At 40.3% G+C, this 9,532-nt stretch overlaps 1 non-coding gene across 1 annotated transcript; it reads left to right on the forward strand.

Moving 5' to 3' along the window:
* The first annotated feature begins 8,216 nt into the window (after positions 1-8,216).
* Positions 8,217-8,322, forward strand: LOC145565470 (small nucleolar RNA R71). Its single transcript, XR_014095039.1, has one exon. It is a non-coding gene; the product is annotated as a small nucleolar RNA R71 (small nucleolar RNA).
* The last annotated feature ends 1,210 nt before the right edge of the window (positions 8,323-9,532 follow it).

Consider the following 9,532-nt stretch of genomic DNA (forward strand, 5'->3'; position numbering starts at 1 on the left):
ATACCCCATTTATTCTACTTTTTCTCTTTCTTTCTTTTTGATTGATTTTTTTTTTTTTTGAAATTAACCTCGAACTTCCATTCAAAATCTCCCTTTTTTGCAGCATGAAGCAAATATTTAGCCAAATAAAAATCACAACTTACAATATGGACCACTCCCCCAAGCTAGGCATAGGAATAGTAACTGATTAAGGCTCAAGGCTTATAATATGGCTAATTCAATGAAGGGTAAAGCTCAACATGGGTTACAATTAGGGAACAAATGTACAAAAATTACATCTGGAGGCTCAAAATAAGAAAAAGAAAGACCTTTATCATTTCAATCATGCACTCATCACAACCAAATTACTACGAGTCTCAAGGCAAAATCAAGATCAATGTTGTACCAGGAACTATCACACAAACAAAAATATAGACTGTTATAAATAAATGTGACAGTCAATCAATCAGGTTTCAAAAACTCACATGGCTTGGGGTCTACAAAATCTCGACTAGCTAGACTCAAAAAGAGCAAAAGATCTTACCACAAACCCATTAATCGCAAGCTACATTGCTACGCAGTTATCAACGTATAAAGCACACCGATCGAATTTCAAAATCATAACTATGATGAGAAGAAGCTCAAGAGAGTCTAATCTAATCCGCACACGGTTCGAAGTCAAACATATGTAAGATAGGCACAAGAATGCATTATTCAAAAACACAACTAAACTAAGAAAGCAATACATTTTTTTTCGTTGCACGTAAACTCCCACTCCTAATGAATGGTACAAACCGTACAACAGTCCTAAGAAAGCAATAAAAACTACACTATGAAAGCAATTAAAGATAAGTATCCCTCCCCCAAGCTAGAATGAAGCACAGTGTCCTCACTGTGTACAAGCATACAAAGGAGAAAGGAAAGGTATGGCTCACTCAAAGAGACTCGCTACTACCATTAGGTATGGTAGCAGTGACAACAGCAGAAGCAGTGGCCCTAGGAACTCCAACATGGCGACGCAAATCACGAATCTCAGCATATAGATCCTGTACCTATCCTTCAATAGTGGTGAGTCGTGTGAGAACTGAATCCTGAAAAGAAAGACAAGAATCCATAAAATTTTTCAGTTGCTCATCAAGAGTGAGTGGAGCTGTCGTAGTACTAGAAGTTGGGTTACTAGAGGATGGTGGAGGGCGAGAATGAGAGGTATCTTCAACCACCGGGCTATTTGGTCTAGCGGCCGCCGATTGACAATGTGAACAAGGGAAAGTACGTTGCACTTCACCGTGTACCTCTATTCGCTCGGTGATCTCACGTGGGTTCCAACTTAGACTACTTGCATCGTGGGGTGCATCATTCGGGAAAATGTCGTACACCAACCTTGCATCGGAACTTCGGCAACCCTTAACAAACCAAACATATCGACCCTTGGACCGGTGGAAAAGCCAACCGAATCTGTCCATTGCAGCCTGATTGATGTAGTTGGTGGATTCAAATGTCTCTTAATTTTTCAAATCAACATATAATGCCGCACATAACACAGAAACAAATCCACCCATGGAAATATCACCCTTCTTCAGATCCCGCTCCCATAAAAATGCTTCGATGAGGAATTTGGCGAGATTTAGGCTTGCATTTCCATGAGATCTAGTGAGCCACCATAGAAGTTTTAAGTCCAATGTAGTCACCTGGCCGGCCTCACTCTTGGGTCGAAATAACTGAAGTATAAATCGATGTAGCATGCGAAGAGCTGGACAACCAATAGAACTAGATTTGCTGACACCGGACTCCCAATCTGTTCGACCTGTTATTTGTTTCCAAAAAGTGCTCGAATCGAAGAGAGAAGAGATTGGACTTCCCTTGAATTTCATAAACTCTTTCGGACCCATGACACCTTTATTCGGCCATCCAAAAGCCATGTTCACATCGTCCCACGACATAATCCGCTCGTCTCCGTCCAAAGAAAATACCACATCTCCCTTATTTGATTGGACATCAAGTGAGGCAAGAAATTCAATGACAAGTGATGGACATATATCATGATCAATACGAAGGAGCTTACTCCATCCATGTGTTATTGCAATGCTATCAAAGAACCATTCAAACCCAAGGTTTGTAGCATCTGAGAGAGAAAAGTAAAGAGTGTGTCCCATGGTTCGATCTTTGAGCTTCCTTGCACATTGTGTTTGAGACTCGGTTAACCAAGAAAGTGGGGTTGATGGTGATGGGGGGAGAGGTTGGACTCTAGATGGTGCTTTAGGTGTGGAGGGTTTAGAGGTTGGCTTAGATTGTGTAGGTCGTTTTGTGGGTTTGGTCGGTGGTTTTTTTTTTTGTGATTTTTCGAGAATATGCGTTGGGGTCATAGAGTGGCTTAGGTGCCGAAGAGGTTCGTGTTCTTGTCCTCATGGTGAAAGTGATGAGAAAGTTAATCAACAAAGAAACACAAACCAATGAACAAGAGTAATCCAAAGCCAAATATGTGTCACCCAAAATAATTCACAACCAATCCACACAAAAATTATACACAAAATCAATACTACCACACCAATTTGGGGAAATAGATGAAAAAAGGGGGAAAACTCAAGAATTAGCACAATTGTAGAATAGTAAGAGATGAAAAATTTGAAATTTATACCTCTACAATGAGAATTGTGCATCAAAAATATGTCAAACCTCTTATAATAGTCCAAGGATAGCCCCAAAATTCCCAATTTGATGTCACAATACTTGGAATTTCAAAAGCCCTAAATCAATTGGAAAAGTTAGGGTTTATGAAATTCAAAAGGAAGAGAAGGATTATGGTGATAGATGGTGATAAGAGGGTGGAGGTACGGGGGTGGTGGTCGCCGGTGGGGTGGGGCGACGGTGGTGGGTGCGGTTGTGGTGGAGGTGGCGAGGGAGAGGAGGGAGAGAGAGGGGGAATATTTACGTTCTCTCTCTTCTCTTTTTTTTTTTATTTTATTTTTTTTTTCAGTTTTGGTTTTCTGTTTTTTTTTTCTTTTTTCTGGGTGGGTTCGCCAAAACCCGCGGCCGCGGGCTGGCAGTGGCTGCGGAGGGGGTGGGGGGGCGCGGGACAAGGCCGCGGGGTGGGCTGCGGGTTTGTTTTTGCTGCTGCTGCTTTTTTTTTTTTTTTTTTTTTTTTAAATGCCTTCACTAAAAAAAACAAAGAAAAAAAATGTTAGTGAATCAAAGAAAACTAAAAAAAAATAAATAAATAAGAAAACTAAAACTAATAAACTAAAATTATAAAATAATAATAAACTAAAATGTTTATGAAGAAGAAAAAATATATATAAAATAATAAAATAAACTAAAATTATAAGAAAACTAAAAATAAATAAAAGATATAAGAAATCGGGTTACCTCCCGATAAGTGCTCTTTTAAAGTCGTGAGCTTGACTTCTTACCTCTATTTCAAGCATCAATTGGTGGATCGGAGAGATAAATCGTCTCCAATTTGCCGATAAAAGCACCCTCAATATATAGCTTCAAATGTTGTCCATTTACCTTGAATTTCGTGCCGTTTTCGCTAGCAACCTCAATGGCTCCATGTGCTTTGACATCAGTAACTGTGAAAGGCCCGGACCATCTAGACTTAAGCTTTCTAGGAAAGAGCCGAAGTCTCGAGTTATAAAGCAAGACCTTGTCGCCAACATTGAACTCTTGTTTCTGGATCATCTTATCATGAAACTTCTTCGTTTGGTCTTTGTAGAGCCTATGGTTCTCATAAGCATCAAGCCGTATCTCATCTAGCTCGTTCAATTGAAGAAGTCTCGCTTCACCGACCTTTTCTAGATCTAAATTAATCTCCTTGACGGCCCATTGTGAAAGATATTCCATTTCGACCGGTAAATGACAAGCTTTGCCATACACCAACCGATATGGAGTTGTCCCTAACGGAGTCTTGTAAGCCGTTCGCAATGCCCACAATGTATCATCCAACTTCAATGACCAATCTTTCCGGGACTTGTTGACAACCTTTTCAAGGATTCTTTTGATTTGTCGATTAGATACCTCGACTTGGCCGCTCGTTTGAGGATGATAGGCCAAGCCAACCTTGTGAGTAACTCCATGTTTCTTAAGGAGAGCCTTGAAAGTTCGTTGATGGAAATGAGAACCACCGTCATTAATAACAACTCTTGGGACTCCGAAGCGCGGAAAGATGATCTTTTTGAATAACTTCATAACAACCTTTGAGTCATTAGTTGGTGACGCAATAGCTTCAATCCACTTAGTGACATAGTCGACGGCAACCAAAATGTACCGATTCCCGCAAGAAGAGGGAAATGGTCCCATAAAATCAATGCCCCATACATCAAAAGGCTCGACCTCAAGAATCCCATTTTGTGGCATCTCTTGCCTCTTTGATATATTTCCCGTTCTTTGACACTCATCACATGCATTGCAAAAAGCACGAGCATCCTTGAATAATGAGGGCCAATAGAAACCACATTGAAGCACTCGGTGGGCAGTTGCAGTAGAACCAAGATGTCCACTAGAAGGTAGATTATGGCAATGATGAAGGATACCATAGGTATCCCAATCCGCTACACATCTCCGAAACATTCCATCAGCGCACTTTCGATACAAATGAGGGTCATCCCAAAAGTACCGCTTGGCATCATGGTATAACTTCTTGCGTTGTTGGTAAGTCAGATCCGGAGGATGTGAACCACCTACACAAAAATTAGCATAGTCAGCATACCATGGAGATACAGAAGAAACAGAGAATAAATGATCATCGGGGAAAGAGTCATTTATAGGGCTATTTGAAGTAGACTGAAATCTTAATCGAGAGAGGTGATCCGCAACAACGTTCTCGGCACCCTTTTTATCTCGAATCTCTAAATCGAACTCTTGAAGGAGCAAAATCCATCGAATGAGTCTCGGATTAGCCTCTTTCTTTGCTAGGAGATACTTCAGAGCGACATGGTTAGTGTGGACAATTACTTTCGAACCAATGAGGTAAGTTCGAAACTTGTCAAGAGCATACACAATAGCTAGAAGCTCTTTCTCAGTGGTGGCATAATTCATCTGAGCCTTATCCAAGGTTTTACTAGCATAGTAAATGGCATGCAAAACCTTGTTCTTTCGTTGTCCAAGCACGGCTCCCACAGCATAGTCACTCGCATCACACATGATCTCGAATGGTAAATCCCAATCCGGAGGTTGTATGATTGGAGCAGTTATCAATGCCTCCTTGATCCTGTTGAAAGACTTCATACAAGCATCAGTAAACTCAAATGTGGCATCCTTAAGCAACAATTGAGTGAGGGGTTTCGCTATTTTCGAAAAATCTTTTATAAATCGGCGATAAAACCCCGCATGACCAAGAAAACTTCTCACTCCCTTGACATTCACAGGAGGAGGAAGTTTCTCAATCACCTCAATTTTTGCTTTGTCAACTTGGATGCCACGATCAGAAATAAGATGACCAAGTACCACTCCTTCATTGACCATGAAGTGGCACTTTTCCCAATTCAAGACCAAATTTACATCAGTACAACGTTTAAGCACCTTAGAAAGATTATGCAAGCACATATCAAAGTCAGAACCATAAACACTGAAATCATCCATAAATACCTCCATGATGTTCTCAATGAAATCAGAAAAAATGGCCATCATACACCTTTGAAACGTCGCAGGGGCGTTACACAACCCAAATGGCATTCTGCGATAAGCAAATGTACCGTAGGGGCATGTGAACGGTGTCTTCTCTTGATCCTCCGGATGAATGGGAATCTGAAAGAAACCTGAATATCCATCCAAATAACAGAAAAAACTATGTTTTGCTAATCTTTCAAGCATTTGATCTATAAAAGGTAAGGGGAAGTGATCTTTCAAGGTGGCCGTATTCAACCTGCGATAATCGATACACATACGCCAACCTGTGACAACACGAGTAGGAATTAGTTCATTCTTATCATTTTTAACAACTGTTGTCCCCCCTTTCTTAGGAACGACTTGTACCGGGCTCACCCACGTAGAATCTGAGATGGGGTAGATGATGCCCGCGTCAAGAAGTTTCATTACCTCTTTCTTCACCACCTCTTGCATATTAGGATTCAATCGACGTTGTGGTTGAATGCAAGGGCTATGATTCTCTTCCAAATTAATTCTATGCATACAAAAATTAGGACTTATCCCTGTAAGATCATCAATGCTATACCCAATTGCCTTTTTTATGCATGCGAAGCACAGTCAAAAGCTTAGAAAGTTGGCTATCATCAAGTTTAGCACTAACAATTACAGGGCATTCCTCATTATCGTCAAGAAATTCATATTTTAGATGAGAAGGCAAAGGTTTTAACTCTTTCTTTTTTACCTGTGACTCAGAAGTAGAACAAATAGTTTCCATTACCTCAAATCCCTCAGTGTTAGGGGTATCCAAGTCACGAATCAAAGAGTCAATCTTTGTATCTCCTTCTCCTTCAGAAACCTCCAAGGTGAGAACAGCTTCTAATGGATCATTAGCTAACTCACGAGGCGTATCATCTCTCACAATTTCATCAAGCACATCAATCCTGCAACAAGTATTCTCAAGCATAGGCGACTTCATTGCATTGGTTAGATTAAAAGTCACTTTATCATCACCAACAGACAAAGTAAGGGACCCAGACTTGACATCAATAACAGCACCTACAGTACACAAGAAAAGTCTACCTAAAATGATCGGGATATTTCTATCCTCCTCCATATCCAAAACTACAAAGTCAACAGGGATGAAAAATTTCCCAACCCGAACGGGTACATCCTCCAAAATACCTAAAGAGTATTTTATAGAACGATCCGCCATTTGCAAAGTGATCTGTGTGCATTTTAAAGCTCCCATATTCAACCTGTTACAAACAGAGAGAGGCATAACAGACACACTAGCACCTAAGTCACATAAAGCTTTATCAATGAATAATGCACCTATATGACATGGGATGGAAAAACTACCAGGGTCCTTAAGCTTAGGTGGGGATTTATTTTGCAATATAGCACTACACTCTGCAGTTAGAGCGACTGTTTCTACACCACCAAAGTCTTTCTTCTTAGTAATCATTTCCTTTAAAAACTTTGCATACATTGGAACTTGGGAGACCAAATCAGTAAAAGGAATAGTTACCTCAAGGTTCTTGACCATAGTCAAGAACTTACCAAATTGTTGATCTACCTTGGTCTTCTGCATTCGATGTGGGAATGGTAGCTTTGGCTCGACGGATGGGGGCTCAGAACCTTTCTTTTTCTCTTTCTCAGCATCACTTGCTTTAGCTTTCCCATCTTTTGAGGTGGGAACATCATCTAAGGCCTTCTCTGCAACCTCACTATTCTCCTTCTCAAGATTTGCATCATCAGTAGGCATTTGTGACCCTTCATAACTGACACCACTACGAGTAGTGATAGCATTGGCGGTCTCCTTGGGGACCGGTTGTCCCGGTAAGTGGCCAGGTTGCCTTTGGATATTGGTACCTGCGACTTGTGCAATTTGGTTCTCCAAATGCTTTGTCGTGTTTTTCAACTCCTTGATGCTATCTTCAGTATTTTGCTTCATGGTTGTCATCATTTTCATAAGGTCAGACATAGTAGGCTCTTGAGTGCCATGAGAAGGTTGTTGTTGTTGAGGTGGCCTATTGAAACCCGGAGGAGGATGATGAGAGGCCCCTTGTTGATGTAGTGGAGGCCTTGCAACATATTGCTGAGGTTGAGGGTTGTGAGGTTGTGACCATTGTTGCTGAGGTTGAGGATTTTGAACATTATTGCTTTTGTATGAAAGGTAGGGATGATTCCTCCAACCTGGATTGAATGTGTTAGAATATGGATCATTTGGTTGCCTTTGCTGAAAGGCATTCACCTGCTCCATCTGATTGGTGTCTTGAGAATTCTGAGCACATTGATATCCAAAGTGACCCTGTATACCACACAATTCACAAAAAAAATGAGTTTGCGAAGGTTGAGAAGACATAGCATTAACAGATAAAAGAGAAGATTCTTGAGCGGCCTGCAATGCTTCAATCTTTGCAATTAATTGAGCCATTTGAGATGTCATGAGTGAATAGGCTTCAACTTCCATCTTCCCTTTCTTTGGTCGTGTTCTTGGAGATGAGAAGTGGTTGGCTGCAAGATTTGCAAGAAAATCATACCCTTCCTCGATTGTCTTGTCAAGGAAAACACCACCTGCAGCAGAATCAACAATACATTTAGTCTCGGGTTCTAGTCCGTTATAGAAAATACAAACAAGATTCCACTTTTCAAAATTGTGATGCGGGCATGATAGTTGAAGATCTAAGAATCTATCCCATGCTTCCCTAAGAGATTCCCCCGACTCTTGAGAAAATGTTGATATTTGATGTCGAATCTTTTCAGTTTTTTCAGGGGGAAAATATTCTTTGAGGAATGCTTGAGAAATCTTGCTCCACTCCGTCTCCTCAACAGTGTTCAACCACTTTTGAGCTCTATCGCGAAGGGAAAATCCGAACAACATCACTTTCAGTTGATCTTGAGTGACTCCTTTGTGATGAACAGTGGAGCATAATTGTTGAAATCGCTGCAAGTGATTAATCGGCTCGTCAGTAGGATGGCCACTAAATTGATTTTGTTGGACCATACTGAGCAATGCGGGTTTGATCTCGAAGTTCTCTGCAGTGATTGCTGGCATTTTAAGACCCGTTGGAATGCCATCTTGGGATGGTACTCCGTAAGAATTAAGAGACCTATTATCAGTCATCTCTTTGCGTGTGTCAGACTGTGTTGTAGAGCTCTTCTGTGAGTGGGTCTTTTTCTGCTTCCCTTTCCCTTGTTTTTTGAGTTGCCTAAGGGTCTTGTCCAAGTCCGGATCCGTAGGGATCAAATCACCTGTTCGTTTTGACCTGGGCATAAACAAAAAGAAAAGAAAGCAATGAGAATGTCCCAATTGAAACTAGAAGTTCCAATGGGACAATAAAAACAGTTCAAACAATCAAACTAAAACTAATAGAATCTAGCCGTCTCCCCGGCAACGGCGCCAAAAACTTGATGAATAAAAAGTTATACCGCAAGTGCACGGTGTCTGTTGTTAGCAGAGATTTAGCAAATACGGGTCGAATCCCACAGGGAGACAGGTTCTATTAGTTTTTGCCCAATTATATGAACTATTTCTATAAACGATAATGATTCGATGATTAATTAACTAAAGAATGACAATAAAGAAAATAAGGTTGTTCTCAGACAAATTAAAGTCTAGGGCATACGTTCGGTCCACCATGCTTATACCAATCCAAGAAATGCAAACAATCCACTAATAAACAAACTAGGTCGAATAATTAAAGCACTTGTTGATCCTACGGTCGGGAATTAACGCTTACGAATTAACATATGTAGTTCGGCCGCTAACATAATCAAATTCGCCAATTGTAATTAAGCCTCTAAAAATATGATCTTTCAATTCTAATTTTTATTAGCTAAATAATTAACTCATGATATTGGCCAATTACATGAATCAAACAATAAAGCACAAATCAATTGGAATTATTCAAACCCTAATTCATAAATTGATAAATAAATAAGCACAAATAATCATGGTATAAACATG

The sequence above is a fragment of the Chenopodium album genome, chromosome 1, assembly GCF_948465745.1.
Source record: "Chenopodium album chromosome 1, dcCheAlbu1.1, whole genome shotgun sequence".
In the NCBI taxonomy this organism is placed as follows: Eukaryota; Viridiplantae; Streptophyta; class Magnoliopsida; order Caryophyllales; family Amaranthaceae; genus Chenopodium; species Chenopodium album.